The sequence below is a fragment of the Misgurnus anguillicaudatus genome, chromosome 7 (assembly GCF_027580225.2).
Source record: "Misgurnus anguillicaudatus chromosome 7, ASM2758022v2, whole genome shotgun sequence".
NCBI lineage: Eukaryota > Metazoa > Chordata > Actinopteri > Cypriniformes > Cobitidae > Misgurnus > Misgurnus anguillicaudatus.
Window position 1 is genome coordinate 5597509 of NC_073343.2, and position 23192 is coordinate 5620700.

The 23192-nt window shown below is 37.8% G+C and overlaps 1 protein-coding gene across 1 annotated transcript in view; it reads right to left on the minus strand.

The window, feature by feature from the left end:
• chrm3a (cholinergic receptor, muscarinic 3a) overlaps positions 1-23192 on the minus strand; it is a 152176-nt gene that overhangs the window by 14173 nt on the left and 114811 nt on the right. The gene's annotated exons all lie outside the window — the stretch shown is intronic.

Below are 23192 nucleotides of genomic sequence, written 5' to 3' on the forward strand. Positions count from 1 at the left end.
GCAGATTGTGAAATACTCAGACCGGCCCGTCTGGCACCAACAACCATGCCACGGTCAAAATTGCTTAAATCACCTTTCTTTCCCATTCTGACATTCAGTTTGGAGTTCAGGAGATGACCAGGACCACACCCCTAAATGCATTGAAGCAACTGCCATGTGATTGGTTAATTAGATAATTGCATTAATGAGAAATTGAACAGGTGTTCTTAACAATCCGTTAGGTGAGTGTATATACAGTACCTGTGCTACCTATGTCTGGTTTTGTGGTCCGAGGTACCCCAGCAAAGATGTAGGTTTAAGTCTGAATTGTTCTGAATCTTAATACTTTCCTGTCAATCTCAACTCTTCTGTTACAATAAAATCAAACATGTATACATACATACACAATTTTTTACACCCCAGTTCTGGTCAAATAGTCTGGTTGATGGGTATTTGAAAGCTGTAATGCTCTGCACCCTCTGCTCTCGATTTTACACCTCATTCACGCCTCTGTGCTGGATCAGATGAGAGATGTTACGAGATGTGAATATCGCTAGTGGTAAACACGTTCTCACTAAAGCCAAAGCAATTCAGTGACCTTATTACTGTCTAGATGAAAGTGCCACTCAGAATAAAATCTGTACCATCGACACTCAATATCAGACACAAGGTCCTCTGTAGGGTTAGATTATTTCATCAAGCACGATGGGCTTATGCACAGTCGGTCTTTACATCCGCTAACCGTATCCCAACAGGACATAAAACACATAATATCAAACAACTCTAATGTGCTAATAACATGAGATGGTGAAAGTATTATGACATAAAGACTGGTAAAAAGCCTTTTCTGTATCCAGTCATCAGCAGCGTGACTGTATCGACCGACCCCAGTGCAAGTAATACCTTAATCCAGCGGTCAAAAAAATCTATCAGAGAATTTGACAAGATCTACATCCCTGGGGTGCCAGCATAGTGACCTGCTATTACCCAGCAATTGAATTTGCAGTTACACAACCCCCCGAAGTTTTGCTTAGACATCAACATCTCCAAACAAAAGTTAAAAATGTTAAACAATAAAAGCCAAATTACTATGCTCTAAGTATTCATTTGATAGCTTTATTGGCTTTATACTCCTACTCATGTAAATTGTCTCATTTGTGTCTGTGTTTATTATCTCCTAAGGAAACAAAATTGATATTTAATTAAAACAACTGAGAACTCAAAGTCTCCTAAGCTAAGAAAAGAGGAACATCTGAGCGATAAAAAAGTCTTTCGTGTACGGCAATGATAAGCGTTGTGTATTGGGGCAGGTGATTTTTACTACTGTTATCTAAGTCCTGAGGTTTTAGATGATCAGTGTTGCAAGAATGTTTTCCAAAGCTCCAGAAATGTAAAATCGTTCTAACTCAGCTCGTTCTCGGGAATGAATCCTTAAGAATGTTTTGTGTGATTGCCAGAGACTAGATAAGAGTATCGGAAGTGTTTGATGCCAAGGGCGAAGCCACTTGCTTAAATCCATAAAAAACCCTGAACTGCTACAGATGTTCAGACGCAGGGAATAACAGGCACGACAGGTCTTCTAAACCTGGATCTACCATTTCATGAAATGACTGCATGCAGTTCAACAGCCTTTTATTACAGCTATTGTGCTGTGAGTATTAACCTGTCTACAAAAGCGTCCCTTGAGGAATGCTTATACTGGCAGCGACAGCTATAAACACGTATTTCCAAACTCAATAACTTAGAGATACTTTAAATATATATATATATACATAGTGATCTGGATTATACTAACTGTGTTAGCAAGTTGCTCCAACCATCTGGGAGGAATTTCTTTTATGTATTATATTATTTATGTGCATATCATTGTGTCGGTGCTAAAATAAGGCATTGCACAATAATGCTAAAAATATATGAAGAGCTCAGATGCAAAACCGTCCAAGTGCATCTGTCAGGTATCCATTTTTTTTATCAGACTTTTAATGTATTTTATCAACCAGCCAGTGTTTCTGAATGGGCTGCGGCCTGGATTAAGCGGTTTTGAAGCGAAAGCATTTAATGAACGTAAAATACGTGCCAAAAGCATTCGATTAATATTATCATCTAATTTTTGATGAAGGTGGCATTTAGCGGCTTTCGCATCTGAGCTCCTCATATGCAACCTTCTGTGTGGACACTTGCAAAAATGAATTCAAACATATGCACGTGAAAATATAGGCATACACGTGCGAGTGTTTGCATTGAGTGTGCGTGTGCATACTTAAGTTTTGCACAGGTCTGCGTGTATAACTGTGACAGGGTTGGATTAAAAACATCCAGTTTGCAATTGTTTGCATTGAACCTGTGTGTTTGCACGTACATGCTTAAGTTGTGCACAGGTCTGCGTGTATAACTGTGAGAGGGTTGGATTAAAAACATCAAGTTTGACTACATCACTGACTGTTCTCATATTTTCAGACTGGCTTATGAGACCACAAAACTGCAAACAGAACATTTACTTGAGTACTGTACACATTTTGAGTATCTGTACTTTACTTAAAGGGGATATATCATGAAATTCTGACTTTTCCTGTGTTTAATGCTATAATTGGGTTCCCAGCGCTTGTATCAACCTAGAAAATGTGATAAAGAACAACGCAGTAACTTTGTTTTTGTAAACCATTTTCTGCAAGCATGTGAAAAATAGGTCATTAAAATTTGGCTCCCCTTGTGATGTCAGAAGGGGTTAATACCGCCCCTTAATCTACACTATCCAACCACAACACTGCCATTTAGTGCAGAGATCAGCTCATTTGCATTTGAAAGGACAAACCCAAAATAGCACATTTTTGCTCACACCTACAAAGTGGCAATTTTAACATGTTATCATAAATAATCTATATGGTATTTTGAGCTAAAACTTCACATAAGTACTCTGGGGACACCAAAGATTTTTTTTGACATCTTAACAAACTAATTTTCACTCCACTACACCAAAGTCCGTTTAGGAAAGTCAAGCCACTAGGCGGACTAAAGTCCAATCTATTAATTTTAAAATCGCATGCTAAAAACACAATTAAACAACATATTTCCGACCAACATTAACTGTACCCATTACAAATTGTGCTAAAATAATCTTTATTCAAAGTTGTTTTAGTTACTGTGCATGTGCATATATTGGCAAGTGCCCGACATGACTCTGTATAGAGCCCTTCCCCCAGAGAACTGTAAGTCGTTATCGATTGAGGATTGGTTCTTTTAACTGGAAGGCTGGAGTTCCGTTTCCAAAGCTGCCATGTCGAACTTTGCATTTTGCCCTGTTCACAGTAATAGCAGTGCTTGATTTTGATATGATCTTTGACTACATTTCCATCAAGGTTCTTGAGGCAAAACTTGCTACTATTTTGGACAGTGGCGAGGCAAAATAAGGGCCAGGGTGGCACTAGCTCACTCAGATTGACAGCTGGCCCACCTACAGTAGTAAAAAAAAGATACAAAATATTTTGTGGAAAAGCAAATGACGCACAAATTATAATAATTTCTTTAAAAATAATTATTCAAATACGCATACTTCAAAAAATATCAACCTGTTATAGTCACGGAATATTTTGCTCGTTTATCCATGTCATTGTTACAGATCTCCACATTTTTCCATGTCCGTACCATGGACTTTCTTTTCCATGTCAGTTTCACGTGTTGGTTACTCAATTGTTTTGTCTATTTTTAAACCATTGTCGCTTGGGTTTGGGGTTAGATTTGGGGTTTGGGTTAGGACGTCACTTTAACTATTGGTTTATACAATTTTTTTCAGATTTTTAAACACTTGTCGCCTGGCGTTAGGGTTAGAGTTGGGTTTGGGTTAGGATGTCATGTTATGTAACAGAAAGTCATTCTAACCCCAAACCCACATGACAATGGTAAGAAAATAGGAAAAACAATTGGAGTAACCAATACGTGAAACTGACACGGAAAAGAAAGTCCGTGGTACGGACACGGAAAAATATGGAGATCCGTGACAATGACATGGATAAATTAGCAAAATATTCTGTGACTATAACACGGAATATTTATATAGAAAGTTTATCATTTGCAAATGTTAACATTCAAGCCATTTTAAACAATTTGAGAGCACAAATATGTTTAACTGAGCTGTTTCTGTGGCACAGACGCACACACATACTCAAATGGGCACACACTCATAAGCGCATGCACGGAGACGCACGTTTCAAAAAGCATGCAAAATCGCATGCGCTTGACAGGACACATACATGCCAAATTATCTCGAAATACAACAGTCTTGGCAAGTATTCTTATAAAAACAGTCGGTTATGTCTTAAAGTGAACCCAGAAATCAGATGTGTGTGTCAATATATAATGGATCTGTGCTTGCTTATTCGGTCTTAAAGTGACGGTCCCCTCAAAAAATCTGCTTAATGTTTGTGTCATTATGTTAACCAAACAACCGCAGACAAAAGAAAAATCACTTCTGTAGTTTAAAAAATATTAATTATATGTCATTTATAGAAGAAAAACAGTGTTATTGTTTATTTGATTATATTTTTGTTCCTAAACTTTATTTGAAACGTTGTTGATTTCTTGTTTTTTTTCCTTATTTCCCTTTTTTGCTAATTCAGTTTAAAATTTCTGGCCTCATCACTAATTTAGATTTGCAAGTCAGTGGATAATTTCTTCTCTTCCTTCCATCTTCACAGATAGCCTCACTTTTGTCATAGACATGTGTCATTAAGTTCAATGATTTCTGAACATTTTTGATCAGTTGATAGCTAAATATGTTTTGTTTGCCTAAAGTGAACTACATCACAGCCTTTAAAACCTTGCTATAAAACCTGCATAAGCATATTTAGGTGTGTAAATTTCACATTTCCAGTACATTGATGTAGAGTATAGTCGGTCAAATTATTTTTTATGGATTTGCCTGCCACCTAGCCTTATTGAGTTACTCACTGTACTGTAAAATTAGTAAAATAATAATTCCAAAAATGAATTCTTCAAAAAGTGTACAGTATAAACAGATTTTACATATGATGTAACATTTAAAATGACGAAACATTAATGATTTACTGGATAAGTCCTGAGGACCAGGTGGGTCCATAGGTGATGGACCACCCTAAAGAAAGGTCTCCTCTTAACAATTATCTTAAACGCATTCTTGACTATGCCATTCCGCAAACTTCCGCACAGCGGGTATATGAATACTCTCCATATCCGTATGTTGTGCCCTTATAATCAGCCCTTACATGGCATCCCGATGCTAGACTCCTGCATGGACCTGTCTAAGAAAAGAAGCACACACAGTCTCCTGTGTAAACACACCAGTGGGAGAGGAATGCTCATGCTGGGAGACAGAGAGGGCTTGCTGTAGGACATCGGTTTAGGGCCGCCCATCGATGCAATTTAAAATATCAGCGTGTTATGGTCCCACTGAGCCAGACTTCTGATTGCTAGCATACAGTCTGATCCATTTTCAGCTTCAGAAGCACCCACTTTGACGAGAAGAGATGGACATGTAAAGCGTCTCAACACAGTCAATAGCTTTTTTTCAAAATGCTTGTTGTAGGAGACAGTATCTTGAAAAATTTTCCATTGAACTGTATAAAGCTATGAATGAGTCATGCATGCATTAATCTGGGTGGCTGTATGACTGTATACGCATGTGCACACATAACACAAAGAGTGTTTCTGTGGCATTGCCATAAAGGTCATAGATTCAATCCCCAAGGAAAACACATACTGATATAAAAGTATAGCTTGAATGCACTGCAAGTGGCTTTGGGTAAAAGGATTTGCCAAATGTACAGTTACACAATGTTAAATTCAGCATTTACCTGGCTAATGACACAAACTCATCTCTTTGCAGATTCCCATTTTATTCCTTGCAACAATATTTCATTTCCTGCGAGTTCAAATCGGCACAATTATTTTCTGCAGAAGCAAACTAATCTCCTCTTGATATGACTCTGTGTATTACGTTGACTCTTGGGTTGGAGCAAAATGAATGTTCTCTTTTCTCTTTCATCCAACCATAACCCCACAGCCAAAATTGCATTAAATATTCCCTTTATATCTTCACCTTCCGAGGGCGGCACTTTGTAATTGCTTGGCTGCACTGTATGCCAATAAATAACTAATAATAAAACAGACACAAACTCTGATTTCTGGTCATGCTGGAACAGATCCTGGGAGAAATTCATTCCGTATTCATTACAATGACACCATGAGGGCATGCTGGGAATTTAGTATGCTTGAAAAACATAATCTGGGAAAAACAGTGCAGTCTCTTTTCTTGCGCCTTACGGATTTATCTAAGAGCGATGTGTGCACTGCAGAAAATGTACAGTATATTGGCAGACAAGAGGCCTGGGGAGGTCATAAATATTTAAGAGCCTTTTAATTCAGAATTGATGTTTTGCTATAGACTTCACAGGGAGACCTAAAGGTAAGACTGTTATATTGCACAATGAAGGTTTTTACCAGGTATGAGCCATAATCATTGATATCTGCACGTTTAATTTTCCACAGATGAATACATGCGAGGCATTAGATCTGGACACTAATGATAATACTATTATATACTAGAGGGAAATATGTTTTCAGCAAAGGATGTTGTCTTGGTTTATGATCAATGATAGGCACTCAGTGGCTCAGTAGGGTGTAATAAGTATAGGCCTGTATATGTAAATTACTTCATTTGTAGAAAGCAAAAACATATGGCATATCGTAAGCGTTTTATGTTCAAACACTTTCTGGCTTCATAGCTTAAAGGGGTGGTAAACCGTCAGTTTCGTTGTGTTTGTTGTGCACTGTATTTTCTCTTTATCTTACACTGCTATCCATTTTCTTAAAAACAAGCAGTTGAGTTCCTGGTTCCTGGTTCTATAAAACCCCTCCCTCAAAAATACGCAATTTGCTTAGATTGGTTAGCTAGCCCAGTGTGTTGATGACTGATATGCTCCCACAAAAATCGCTGCAAAAGATGCATTCCAACAGGTTTTATCATAGTTTTTGTCCAACTCCATTGACTTGTATTAGATGTGCTGTGAGGTACGGTATTACTCCGCGCTGGGAACTTTGTTTGTATTCTTGCAATTGGCAAAAGCGTATTATCGCCACCAACTGGGCTGGAGTGTCTATTATTCAAGCTCTCAACGGAAGAATGTACGGGTGTGAGGCGTTTGGAAAAATAGGTCCACAAGTTTACAACGAATGCTAAAACACTTGTTGGAAAGCATCTTTTGCAGCGATTTTTGTGTGAGCATATCAGTGAACACCCCTAAACACTCGGTGAGTTTAACGTCTTTGTAAATGAAAGTTTAATGCATTTTAGGAAGGATTGTTCCAGTGCACCTATACAGCCATTGTAGAGGTGGGAGGTGATAGAACAAACACAAGAAAATTCTCAGGACAGCATCATATGTTTCAATCAAAACCGTTCTATGTCATCATAAACAATCTTAAAACAGGGCTTTAAGTGTAAAATACCGAACTTGTCCTTTAAATCTGTTATGTTTACAGATTTGTAACAAAGTAACGTTTTTCTTCCAATGTGATGTGAATGTATTTTCATTGGATTGAAATATACAGAGGGCTAAATATATTTATAATGCTTTAAAATATATTTATTTTTAAAATATATTTCAAAATATACCAAAAAAATATATTGGTGTAAAATATATTTTTGTAAACATATTCCAAAACATGTTTCAGCAAATGTATTTTTTGACTTTTTTGTATATTTCGAAATAAATTTAAAAATAGGGTGACCATACGTGCCATTCTTCCCGGACGCGTCCTGGCCAGGATTTCGGTGCGAAAGTCGTATTTGTTGACCACGTACGCCATTCAGTTAAAACATAAGACATACAATCGTAGTTTGCTTTTCTGTAATAATAATAATAATCCTCTATGACGTATGCAGTCGAAAAAAATACGACTTCCGGAAGACGGAAGAAAAAAGTGTCACCAGAACTAAAAGCCCATTACAAAAACAAACCAAGTTTCCTGCATCAAAAGTGGGCGCGTCTTCCAGTTCGAAGAAAACAAGCAGGACGCGACACTCATTCATTCATTAGTTGACAGTTTTAGTTCTTCAGCTATACTCTTTTTCATTCGTCGTATTTGGGAGGTGATGGAAACTGTACAACAGTACACTTCGATTTAGTTTTAGGCTTATATTCAAAACACTCACATTAAGCCACTGACTTACTTTATTTCGGTTATATGTACAACCATGAGCTCCATAACGACATCTCTCACAAAGGTTTGCGGCTTTAATTAGTAAAAAAATTATCAGAAAAACACCTAACCTGTTCGCTATACACCACACAAAATACCATTGATATTCTACTCCCGGCGCTTCACAGGAAGATTCACCAACTTTCTTTTTTACAGTAACGCCCCACGGAAACTTGTGGATAGGAGCATGTGAACTACATAAAAGCTTCAATCAAAGAATAATTTACCTGGTTAGTGATTAAACAAAAGTCAACATTCAAAGATCGCAATATGAATTAGCATTTAGCTAACTGGTTAACGGAGCCAAACAACCTTTGTTTACATCCTTGCTCCTACATAGGGGCTGTTTACACTTGGCATTAAGATGCGTTTTCGGCGATCGGATCACAAGTGGACGAGAGAGACACATCACGTTTACACCTGGTATTTAACTCTTCCCGCCATTGACGAGATATCTCGTCAATCAAGAGAAAACGATTCCCCGCCAATGACGAGTATTTCCGTCTTTCCGCAATACCGCTATTATCCACTAGGTGGCGCCCTTCCGCAACTTTTTAAAACCGGAAGTATTGCCCTATGGCAAGCTGCTGCATGTCCGTGTCTGTTTTAAAGATCGCTCTGAATGGGATCTCTATGAAAAGTCCGTCACAAAAATTGAATTATCTCTGTTTTTTGCTCAAAATGTGGTTTTTTTGCAGAAACATACCCATATTCAAAAGATTATTACAAAATAACTGCTGAAGGTAGGATTAAACGTTTTTTTTTTTTTTTTGAAAGCAGAGGGTCTGTTCTTTCATTTGGTATATTGTATGTTTATATATTTGAAGAACAACATCTTCTGGAAGACATTAAACTTTTGTGAAAATCATGAAAAACGCTGGCGCTGGCTGGCAAATTTAAAAAAAAAACGCTGGCGGTGAAAATCCGTCTCTTTTGTCCACTTTTGACCGCTTCTGTCCTGAAAACTGTGAGGGGGCGGTCTGTCGAGACTCTGCTGTCATTTAAACGCGAGCAGGAGTAATGACGAGTTTATATGGACGCGAACTAATATTATGTTGTGCTAGTGTTGTAAGTAAACATGCTGCACAGTGTTTTGTACATCAATATGTTAGAGCTTTCTCTGAATTTTTAGCGCAATTGATGAAATAAGATTGCGCAACTTTCACACGCTTGCAAAATGAAACTGCTGAGATCAGCCACTTTAGTTTTTATCAACGAGAGGCTAAAAATAGCGCTGTATACCGTGTGTTTGCGCTAGAAGTCGAAAGGCATAAAACATTGTGTTCAGTACCTCAGATTAGATAAATGGGTGGAGAGAAGGCGGTCTCCTGTGGCTGTTCGAACACATTCAACCACATGTGCATTTACACTACAAAAGCAATCCCATTTAAAGGGTTTTCGACTACCTCTAAATGTGGTTTTACACCTGGCATTAACGTCGTCCACTTGTGATCCGATCGACAAAAACGCATGTTAATGCCAAGTGTAAACAGCCTCATAAAAAGCAGCCCAACATGGCCTCACCCCCTTTGTTGTGTGTTCTCAGGGGCAGGGTTTCTGTCAATTTGGGGCTTGTGATGTCATTAACCCAGGAAGAAGCTCACTGTAGTCTTTCCAGCGGTTCATTTGTAGGAATGAGAAGTGATTTCTTTATATAAATCTCCATTTGTTTTAAACTTAGAGCATTGTAATTTTGCAGATGTTGTTGATGCTCAAACAGAAACGTTACACAATATAATCATAATCAAGGACCCCTTTAATGTGCAGTCACAACTATTTTGCCATACATGGTTTGATTTTTGAAAAACACTGACACTGTGGCAGCATTAAAACATTGTTGACATCGTTTATCGTCTTAACGTGGCTTAACCAATGGTGTGAATCTGGGCTGGGACTGTATGTTCACCCTTTAGTCCAATAGCATACAGACAAAGCTGTTTTGTCATTATTTTACACTTCCTTTGGTGATGCTAGTGATACAGGAATTACACACTTCACCTTTAAATTTGACAAAAGGAATTATGAGTGTAATCTTTAAGAATGTCAAGGGTCTATATGTACCTTTTCAGCACACTTAGACGCTAAGAGAGCTGAACATATTAATAGTCAACACAGAACAGAAAAGAACCACTGACAGGCACTCAAAGCCAAGTGTGTCGCTGCAATAACACACAGTATATCATGCACTCTGCTGCATATTTCTCTTTGAGAGCCACATTCACTGATATGACAGCTTAGTACTTACAAGACAATAACAAAATATCAGACAATTATATCAAGCAAACATTAAGCACTGAACTTAAAAGCCGACGTATCCTACGCTTATATGTCCCATGACTGCAAATGCTGATGTAAATGCAAAGGACACCACAGGCTGCCGAATACTCTCAGATAAATAAAGAAATACAAAAGGGGGTGGGTTGAGTTAAAGTGAAAGCGAAAAAGTCTTTCTACATGCGCACAAAGGTTTCCCTCAAGTATGAATCGATTCGTTACGCAATTGTATACAAGTTTAATGCGGACTCGAGATGGAGTCGTGATCTCAGACCAGCACAGATCAGCAAATGCTGATGAAACTGCAAAAGACACCACTGTCGAATACTCTGACAAATAAAGAAAAACAAAAGGGGGTGGGATGCGTTAAAGTGAATGCCCGAAAGTCTTTCTACTACTGACAACATATGCGCACAAAGGTTTCCCTCAAGTATGGATCAATTCATTATGCAATCGTAATGCGGACTTGAGATTGAGTCCTGATCCCAGATAAAACCTCTCTGAAGTGGTCTCGTCAGACACCTGAGATCTCCAAAACATGAGCAAATCGACCCTATGCCACTTAAAATGGGTTTTATGGCTCGGCTTCCCTGTAGAAAGCATTATCTTAAGGCTATAATGTATTTCTTTCACTACTGTAATGTGATGATAACTAGCAGGCGTGCCCACAGGGAAATGTTTTGGTTACCTGGAGAGCCTGACGGAGTGTTGATAGTGTTGTATGACGGCGGTTTGTGTTCTGGAATTCCAAACACATTCCTACAAAATATTTTCCTACATTTTTTTAACTGTAGCCAGTGCATGTGTTGTGTACTGATTGCTGACAACAAACATTATGTGGCTAGGGAATTTTCTTTCATACGTATAAGAAAGAATGTTTTTATTTTAACACATTGTTCTGTGTTATCGGATATAACACATTATGTGTTATTTTAAAACATAATGTGTCATTACGTGTTGATTTTGAGTTAAAATAAATAAAAGGGATGTGTTAAAACAACACAAAGTATGCTGTACGAAAAATAACACAGAGATGTGTTAACTACCTTAACTAAACACAAGATGTGTTATTTTTAAGAGTAAAGATGATCAATAAAACACAACAATTTAAGCAAAGATAAAATGAAAGATTTTAATGTGACTGTTTTTCTGTATTTTAAAATAAACATAAAACATCTACTATAAGTTACTGTAATCACCCCACATAGCGTAAAAGAAAATACAGTCTTGATATCTTTAATATTGACTGAGTAAGGTGGTGTCAAAGATTGAACTCAATGGGCCCTATCTTGCACCCAGCGCAATTGACTTTGTCAGTGACGCATGTATCATTTCGTATTCTGCACTGGCGCACAGCGGGTTTTTCCCTCCACAGACGCACGTCGGCAAACTAGGGAATGAACTTGCGCTCCCTGGGCGGTTCAGCGCAAAAAAGGAGGCGTGCTCCGGCGCAAACCATCTCTTATGCTATTTTGCAGTTTCAAAAAACAATTGCGCTACCAACCAAAAAAAACTAGTCTAAAGTCAGTGGCGCGTTGCGCGTGGTTCATTATGCTATTTTAAGGGCGCATGCTTGACCATAATGTATAGCGTGCACAACGCGCATTGCTTATCTAATCTACACAGATGAAACAGTTATTTTTGCAAATCATAAATTGTTACAATAAAAAATATAAGATAAGGGAAATCATTAAATCATAAATTGTTACAATAAAAAATATTAATACATGAGATAAGGGAAATCATTGTGGTGAGCATTGTGGTGATAGTTTTTATTTATTTTGTGTGGCAGCGTTAAACAATTATCATGCAAATAACGATTAAAATATTTTCATAAGTTTGTTGTGTGGCTGTATTACGTTTATTTTATCTAAATAATAATTAAAATGTTTTCATAAGAAACCTTTATGTATGTGAACTTGATTTGTAAGTGTACTTTGGGGTTGGACCTTGCTTGCGTTTCTTGTGTCCGATTTCAAAGCCCCCAAACCCTTTCAGCGGTGAGGGTGGACGCAGCGAAGTCCTCCTGTGTGCCCGGCGTGCCTGATTTATGCTGATTTATCCCCCCGTCTCCTGACATCATTGTAGTGCTTGGCGCAGCTGATGAGACACTTGTGGCTATTTCCTCCCACGCCTGTTTAACCGACGCTGATTTGGGCGGGTTTCTCCCATCCCCGTACAAAACAACTTCTCTGTCTTTGACTGCTCTTACACGAACGTCGGTCTCCTCGGCTGTGAACCGTTCCTGGCGTGCGCCTGTCAAATCCGTCATAATAATAGCAACCCGCCATGGAACTTGCGCCCTTGCGTTTAAAGGGAATGTTGGATAGCGTTCTGATTGGTTTATTTGACGTTACGCCCAAACCACACCTATGAATAATGAACCTACTTCAGACCAACCCCTTATTGATTTGCGCCCGGCGCAAGACTTATTTCTCCTGCCGGGAAAATAGCAACAGCGCCCAAGATCCGCCCACAAAGTCACTTGCGCTTTGCGCTTCGGACTTGCGTTTCAGATCGTTAAAATAGGGCCCAATGACTCAAAATCAAACTTTGATGCTTTAAAGTAGGGGAGTGGCAGTCAAGAGAGTCAGGACTTTTCCTGGTGGGCCGGTCTGATAATAGTTATACATTGTGAGTTATATTAGCAACACCGTCTGATGTGCGGCCGCTTCCCGCTGGTCAAAGTATATAAAAGTGCTCAACCCGTTCGGCAGGTCCAACCAGTCCAGGATTTATAAAAATACGGGATCAGTGAGCAACCGCTCCCCAAATGGCATAGCCTGTCTGCCTTTGATGTAAAAAGCAGCCGAACACCTGTTTATTGCAGTATGCATGCGGTCGGATCCGAGTGCAGCTGCTGACCGCTGCTTCTGGGTATAAAATGATCATGTGATTCGTTATGATCGCATAAACAATATAACAAAGTATAATTTTTTCACAAAACAAAATAGTTTAGATATTATTTGATAGACTAGTAAGTGTGAATTAAGGATGTAAAATCTCTAGCCTGATGGTCAGGACATGAATGGATCAAATCAGCAGAGGTTTTTTTATCTCCACATATATCATAAATAAAAATTAGCATGGTAACTTTGCAGTATACCACATTATATATTTCCTACTATGTATATATGATTTCCATATTATATACGCAAGTATTCAACGGCAATAAACGTCTCATATGGCAATAAATATCCTCACAAAATTATTATTTCTCAAAACTATATGACAAAAATTAATTTCAAAGCTGTATTCTTACAGTTATTCAAAGATGCACATATTGTGCATCATATTCCGCATATGATTTGAATATTAGACGAGAGTATTCATGTAACGACAATGAACGTCTCATGGCAATAAATGTACATAACTTAACATAACAGCATAATGAAATGAATAAACGAAGAAGGAAGCAGGATTGACAAATACAAATGTAAATTGTATTATTATTATCGGAAAACTGCAATATTACTGAAATAAACTCTGAGGTAAATGCGCCAAACACGCTTTTAAGTGCCCTAACAAGTCTAAATAAGCAATGACAGTGGAAAAACATTATTATCTCTCAAAACTTTATATGACAAACATTATATTTAAAGGAAATATTCTTACAGTTATTCAAAGATGGACACATTATTCCATTTATTACTTCTTGTTTATGAGCAGGTTCGACCCTATTTTTTATAATTTTTTTGACCACCGACCATTTATTTTTTGGCCGGTATTGGAAAATATTGTTCCTTTAATTTCAGAAGTCAATATGGGGAGCAAAATCACTGGTGTAAAGCCCAGGATACACTGCACGATTTTTGGCTGTCGTGGCTCTTCATTGGTGGTCCTATGTCGTACATTTCGAGAGGTTCAATTGGTCTTGCGTCCAAAGATAGCCTACGATAGTTTTCTGACACTGTCAGAAATTCAGCATAGTCAACGCACAGTGTGTTTGCTGCTACGACCTGCGTACTGGTTTTTGTTTACCACTAGCTCATGGTGGTGACGTTGCGCTAACATGTGATGCAGACGTCGAAGCCTCCGTGTCATCATCGTACAGTCTACATGCTTGTCGCACCCACGTTTAAACGATCCATGTCGCACAGTGTGATAAGGCAATGATCTTATAGGAGTGCAAAAATCCTGCAGTGTATTCCGGCTTTAAATGGTGTGAGACAATACACATGGTGAGACAATAGCGGTGATTTTGTTGTGTTAAATGAGCAATTCAATAAAAGAAAACGTGAGGAATTTTACAACTCTAAACTAATAAAACAGCTCAAAAGTCACTCAAACTAACAGTAAGCTATTACTAATAACCTCTTGTCGAGTGTTCAGCGAGGTCACTCTGAACAATTTCAGTACCACTTAAGAAAAATCTCTAAATCTCCTTTGAAAAGTAAATGCAATTGGTCACATAATATCAAATAGTAAATTATGTTGTATTGTACATGAAATGGTTTAGAAGTGGCCAATTTAGGTTGAAAACAAGTATTCAGCTTGAATACAAATTTATGACCTTCATAACTCAAGCAAAAAATTGGGTCCAAATTATTTGAAATAAAAAAAATAAAATGCACAAGTAAAAATTCTTTGATTTTGCATGTTTCTAATTAAATACAACTAATTGTCATTGCAACTACTATCAGCATATCAATTTAAGTGATATGTTAGATTAATTATTTATTCAGAATACAGTATTTGATTTGACACCCTCTCTTCTTATTTAACATCATTTAAGCATCTATTGTTAACTTATATTCATATGTTCAAAAACTAGTAATATCAACACTATGAATTAAAGGGACACTCCACTTTTTAAAAAAATATGCTCTGTTCCAGCTCCCGTAGAGTTAAACATGACATTACATAATAAAATAATGATATTACGAAGTATATTTTAATAGCAGGGGACTATTTTCAGGCACTACGTAATATCCTTGCACCTCCTGCAGCCATGTTACGGCAGCAAAGCCCTTGATTATTATGTCAGAATGAGAGTATAGTTCCTAGCCATATCTGCCTAGAAAATCACAACTTTTATTTTTCCATTGGTCTTAGTACACGATGTAAATACGGAAGAGTCAAGTTTTAAATAAGAAAAATATTGAAACTCCTTGGTTATTTTTAGGCGCGATGCTATGGATTATGCTAAGCTATGCTAAAAGTTGTAGCGCCAGACCCGGAGATCAGCTGAATTGATTCCAAAACGGTAAAAATCAAATGTTTAACTCTAGGAGAGCTGGAAAATAAGCATATTTTCAAAAAAAGTGGAGTGTCCCTTAAAGGGCAATTTACAAAATTTTATCTTTTATACAGTACAAAGGAATTAGCACGGGCAATACCACAACTGTGCACAAATAGTGATTTAAAAATATGCAGATATTGGAAATTAATATTTCTTATTTCTTTGTCTTATATCGAAGTCTGTTTTTTTTCTGGTTTTAAATGAAACTCTGTGGCCTCAGACACAGAGACTCAGACACAGTGCTGCACAATTAATCGCATCGCAATCGCAATCGCGATGTCAGCCTGTGCGATTATATGACAGCAAAATGTTGCAATTATATTAAATAAATAAATGTGTGGACTTGTTAACACAAACTTTCTGATAACACTTTGATGATTTTCCTTGCTGTTTAAAAAAAGAAAGAAAAAACGAACAAAAAAGGCAGTGCAAGTGTGGCATGCACATGTGTGGCATGCGTCGTCACTTGTGTGTGCGCAGCACGGAAATACAGCATAGATGGATGCAGAGGAGATTGACAGTGATCTGGTAGCTAAAAAAACTCTATGTCTGTTGTATGGCAGTATTCTGGATTTAGGATTACTGACACTGAGCAGTTGCTACATCACGTGGCAATACAAAAACATTTCTAGTTTTACAAATACACATTTTAGCATTATCACTAAACTGTGTGTGGATTTTCCTTAAAACCCATCAAGTTGACTCATGATACCATTTATTATAATCGCAACTGCACATCGCAATATTAGCATCAATAACCGCAATGGGAAAAATTACCCAAATCGTGCAGCCCTACCTCAGACTTTTGAAACTCACGTTATTCGGAAATCTAATTGTGATATTTCATATGCTAATATTGGAATGCAAATGTCAGTCACAATCATAGTACTTGATGTGATTGAGATTGTGAGATTATGTTGAGATTGACGTTTAATAGCTTCCTAGCTAAGACAGTTATAAAGCACAACAGGAAAGGGTACAGTATCATAATTAGCCAACAATCAAACAAAACAAAACAAAACAAAAACCGCAACAATTACATTTCACCTACTCAACCAACTTTTCAATCTGCATGTCGGCCTGATAAATGATTCTCTCACCAGCACTATTCTGATTAGGGTTTGATTATAGTCTGATGAGAAATACGCAACTGCAAAATACAATAACAGGGTGCAGACATGTGTCTATCAGGACTTCATGTACGACATTTGGTGAAGGCGTATTCGATGAGGGATCATAGGTTCAACTTTTATGAGCATCCAATTCCAGAATATTTTGACTCGTACTGAAATCTGTTCTCTAGCCAATAATAAAAAATATATTACACATTTCAAATGTGTCAGAGGGCCCAACTGCAATTTCTAAGTACTTAGGCATGACTTTGTGTAGGGCATGCAACATAAAGAAACCAGATCCCAGAAAAATGAAACATCTTTCCCCAAGCCCCCAAAGCACAGACCTAAAAAATGGAAAAGCTCTCAAACCGAGCAAGCCAATCGGTGTCATTCAGCACAGACACTGGAGTTAAGGCTCAGGCATGGTGAGCCAATCTGGATCAATAATTCTGTCAGCAAAAGAGCCGAGTTGGAAGGGGAGGAACAGAAAGGCCATGGCATCCGTCTAAAAAAATAGGAAAACATAAAACATTCACCCACACATTCTGTATCGGTATACTGCCTAAACCTTTCAGCTCCTCTAAACCGCTCAGACTGGCAAAAATCACCCATTTGCATCAAGTCGCACCTTCCACAGATCATTTGCTTTAAACTGACAATTGTGTCATAATCTGCCCACTCACATGTCACTTATAAACTGATTTATAGTGTGTTTGTCCTGTAAAACAGTAGTTTTCAAACTGGGGGCCGCGAGATGGTGCCAGGGGGCCCCAGTTTTATGACATTTTATGAAATACATTAATTTATCATGAATTCTGTGTAGTTAAACCTAAAAAATAAGGCTACTAACCAAAAGCACTACTTTTTTGTATAATTTAATTTTTTTTATTAAAATGTTGAGTTTTAGGAACAGTTTTTTGTCACCAATTTTCTTTAGGGGTCCGCGAAGGAATGCACCGTACACAAGGGGGGCCGCATGCTGAAAAAGTTTGGGAACCACTGCTGTACAAGACAAAAGAGTTATGTTCTCTTTCTCATGGGTTAATTTAATTTAATATTTTTTTCTGTTTCAAGAAACCCAGGCTGAATGGAGTTTTTAGTTTTGGCTTAAAAATGAGATCAAATTTAAATTTTAGTTAGCATTCATAAGATATTGTTTTGTTGGTTGAAAATCAAAATACAATATTTCTCATAACGAGACATGTCTCCAATGTAAATACAGCATTCATAAGGGAATTAAGATTTTTATTTCAGAGTAGACAAATAATCAAACTCAGCACACAACTCATCATATCCATGTGAGCAAAGCTTCACTCTTTTTCATTTATGTAAGAACTGTTCGGTAAACATTTCGATTGCAAAGAGCAGCGAAGCATTCAAGTTGATCAAAGCTGTGCTGCATTCACACCAAATCAAATTTCAACTGACTGTACAGTATAATGAATGCCGAGGTAAACAAGAGAGAATGTTGCTTCCTGTAAAAAACAACATTGATCACATACAGGTAATTTTTACAGACACATCCTAGAGGCAACATCCTACAGAGTGCAGAATAAATTCTGAAGCCTCACTTACAGTCTGTCTATTCATCTCATTCCAGCAAATGTCTACAACAATTATTTAAACAAGGTTAATACTTAATATAATGAAGGAATTGAAGAATTGAAATTTGTCATGATTCCCCCCCTTAATAAGTTGCTGTGGATTAAAGGGTTTATAAAATGCATGAATGCACAAGTATAAATGAAACAAAAGTTTCTGTTCTGGAAAGTAAGCATAGGTCTTTGCATAATTAGCTCTTTTTCTCAACATGCAATGTTAATTAATACAAGTTAAAAGTGACCCTGTGTCCATGAAACCATTTAAACACAGCTGAAAATGTCAGGCGAATGCCGACTGTGGGCGCTTGGCAGTAAATCTCTTTAGCAGAGCGCTGTAGTTGCTATGATACTTCTGTTTTGTTTATCAGTCATTGTACGATGCACTGATTGATTGGTTGGTGTGGTATTTGTCCCACCCCTCCTCCACTGTGATTAAATGACTGTGTGAAAGCGACATTGATGAGCCCAAAGTTCAACAATTTTCAACACTTAGGGTGCACTTATATTATCCAAACCAAACCCCAACACGATTGTCACCCCTTCCTACTCCCCCAGATGCACGCACTCACACTGTACTTTTATCGATCTGAGCCCGGGCGTGCTTTCGTCATTAAAGGATTAGTCCATTTTCTTAAAAGAAAAATCCAGATAATTTACTCACCACCATGTCATCCAAAATGTTGATGTCTTTCTTTGTTCAGTCCAGAAGAAATTATGTTTTTTGAAGAAAACATTGCAGAATTTTTCTAATTTTAATTGACTTTAATAGAACCCAACATTTAATACTTAACTCAACACGTAACAGTTTTTTTCAACGGAGTTTCAAAGGACTATAAACAATCACAAACGAGGCATAAGGGTCTTATCTAGCGAAACGATTGTCATTTTTGACAATAAAAAAAAACAAATATACACTTTTAAAGCACAACTTCTCGTCGTGGAGATCCGGTCGTGATGCGCCAGCTTACCCCACTACGTCACTGCAATACATCATGAAGCCAAGAGGTCACAGAGGACAAACGCGAAACTCCGCCCCAGTGTTTACAAGCGTCTTGACCGTTCCTACGTTGTTGTATGTCAACTGATACTAATTAATGTCTTTGTGGCAGTTTATTGTTTAAAATGGTCTGCAAATGTGCGTTTTATATATGTAACACGCGACCTCTCTATGTCACCACGCATTTACGCTAGGTCGCGCTGGACCGGATCTTGACGAAAAGTTGTGATTTAAAAGTATATCTTTTTTATTTTTCCTGTCAAAAACGACAATCGCTCCGCCAGACAAGACCCTTATGCCTTGTTTGAGATCATTTAGAGTCCCCCGAAACTCCGCTGAAAAAAACCGCCAAGTGTTGAGTTAAGTATTAAATGTTGGGTTTTATTAAAGTCCATTAAAATTAGAAAAAATCTGCAATGTTTTCTTCAAAAAACATAATTTCTTCTGGACTGAACAAAGAAAGACATCAACATTTTGGATGACATGGTGGTGAGTAAATTATCTGGATTTTTCTTTTAAGAAAATGGAATATTCCTTTAAGATGCGATTGTTTTGAAAAAAGCAGGAAGTAAAGTGCTCTCTTAACAATGGAACCAATTGTAATGTTAAGTCTGTGTTTTTTATTCAGAGTTGTTTGTTGCGCGATGACACACAGCCCTCTTACATGCTATCATATTGCTTAGTTTATCTGTCACGTACATTCATGTAACCCTGCTGCATGCATCAAAAGGTTTTCACCGAGGCAGATAAAGGTGAGTGGTTGTGCAATTGACGTTTCTCCTTTTGAAACGCGCTCAGGTGCGAATGCGCTCACGCCCAAGTAAACCACGCTCCAGCCCACCTCTGCAACCCCGCCGGGGCGCAATTAACCAAACCGCGCCCGGACGCAGTACAGAGCGATCACACTAGTTAAACGAACCAGGCTTTGGGGGTCAAACGCCCCTGAGCGCGGTTTGGTTTGGATAGTGTAAGTACACCCTAAGCACGAACCGGGTGTGCCTCATACATCTTAAAACGTGAAGTTGCTGGCTCTTTGATCGCCCCCTGGTGGCTGGCTGCAGTACAAGTCACAAACCAAGCCCTCTATGCAAATGAACAAGAGCTCTAAATAAAAAAATTCTACATTTTTTTTGAAAGATGGTTTTGGTCCTTTAAAGGCAGAGAATGAAAAAAAAAACGTTTTTACCTTGTCTTAGTTGAATAACGGTAGTCTACCCGTATTCACAAACATACGAAAAGTGCTAAACATTCTGAACATCTCAGTTTCATAGAAATTCCTCCTTTAGAAATGTCCCCCAGAAAGTGGCCCAATCTGAACCATGGATACATATGACCTAAAATGCATCTCACTGCCCCCCCACTCTCATTCAGTTTCCTCCCCTTCTAAATAATTTGTATACATCCGGCCTCTCGCCTCCAATGGAAGTAAATTGCAGCAGTGTTCGCAAAGTTCAAGGTGAAATGACAGTCGCGTTTCGATGTGTGCTCTTCTATCTGCAAAATTTGGTCTGTCCGTGTTCTGAAGCCAATCAGCGTCAAGTGCTTGCATTTCATATTGAGGTTGCCAGTTAAGGGATGCCAAATAGGTGCAAAATCCTGCTTTTAAAATCCCCCACCCTTATATAGCTTTCTGAGAGAGGTTTTTAGGAATCTTTTTGTTGTCTACATGTCACATCAAAGAACAAGGATAAATACCCTATTCAATCTTTCTCTGTGTCACATTTAAGGTAGTTGTTATCACGCTGATATATGTTCAATTGTTCATTTTTGTGATACGTTTAATTTTAGCTAGTAATGCGAGCATTTGGCGGTAGTTTGATACCGCGGCTCCGCCTCTGGCTCCACAAGCGAATCCTTCTGAGCATGCCCTGGCTCCAAACCGTCATTTTTACATGGCAGCGCCCATGGTCGAACATTTTTGGCTTCAATTGATTAAAATAAAAGGAAGCAACGTGCGTCGTCCATCTTTTTAAAATTGCACTACAGAAACAGCACAATTGAGCAATGCCAACCACATTTCCATGCTATCCAAAATCATTTTACAACGGTGTTGAGATGCTTAATTTACCATGACCCAGCAACACATCTTGGGTGTGCAGATGGGGCAAATAGCTTATATCTGGGAAGCTGGTTGAGTATTTTGCAGAATGGATAGACACGTTTTGGAAACCATACAAATGTGACACTGGACCTCAAAACCAGTCATAAGGGTAATTTTTTTTAACTGAGATACATATCATCTGAAAGCTGAATAAATAGTTTTGTTAGGATAGGAAAATATTTGGACAAAATACAACTATTTAAAAATCTAAAATCTGAAAAAAAAGAAAAAATAATCACCTTTAAAGTTGTTCAAATGAAGTCATTTGCACTGCATCCACTCACATTTTTTTTACCCTCCTAAGATGTCTACATATGTGTTGATAGACATCACATTTTTATTGTTGTTTGCACAATAATTATTAATTCTGTGTAACTGTAACCTGTTGTACACAAACGTGGACACTTACACTTCTTCATGTTCAAAGAAAAATATTAAGTTATTATATTTGATATTTCCTAGGCCTAAATAGCTGAAAAAAATCTGAAAAAAGACCAAAGCTCGGGCCTTAGGAGGTTAATATATTATAAGTTGTAATATATTTAAGGTAGGAAATTTACAATATATCTTATGGAACATGATCTTTACATAAAATCCTAATGATTTTTGGTATAAAAGTAAAATCTATAATTTTGACCAATGCAATGTATTTTTGACTTTTGATACAAATATACCTTAAGACCTTAAGGTCTTGTGGTCCAGGGTCTCCAATGCATTACTCTGAATTAAAATCTTCTTCCTGCCTTAACACCAGTAGCATGACAATTTCCTTTCTCCCAGCGTTCACCCCCGCAAGAAACCCTAGACAGTTCCAGGATCTTCAGATGCAGAGGTTGATGCTGATATTTATTTCCGAGACATTCAGGAAGAGTGACAGTGTGACACACGCCACCTGTAGCTACAAGCAAGCAAGGCGGCTGGGTTCTTATTCTGCCAGTCACATGGTAGCGTTAGAAAATTCACCTCACCATTTTATTGATCCCTAGCTAACAGTGAGGTGGAAGCAGATTATGCGATTAAACCGCAGAGGGGTGTCTGTAAAAGGTCATTGCTGTTATGCAGTATATTTTGGGCTCTGTATGTCTGTGTGATCTCAGGTAATTGCATTTAAAAGGAATAGTTGTTGAATGAGATAAACCAGTTAATACAATTTTCTTAACAAAAGATGACACTTCAAGCATGATGAAAAACAGAAAAACAGAATGTTAAACAGAATGAAAAGTAAAATGAAAGACATAAAAACCTATAGACGGTTTCCTCGGACGCACGTGCGTTGTCACAGCTGGTCGAAACTTTACTTCCGGTCCTGTTTGTTTAATGGACTAGTGTTTAAACTGAACTCTGGAACAAATACCTTGAACATATCAAATGTTTTGGTTTCCTAAAGACAAGGGCACATGGCGATCGTGGATCACTGCTATATGAAGGGAGGTTTGGAAGCTGGTTAGTAGTTGTATACATTGTATACATTCTAGTACACATTTTACACAGTAACGTTACCTCAGTGTAGTTTTTTATACGCTTGTATAAAACATAAACTATGGTAATCTACTTGTTGATTATTTTGATTACAGGACTTTATTGTTATTGATTCTTTGCGAGCTTACCAGAAGTTACGTTTGTTCCACGAAAGCCGTTTGTTTATGTTTTT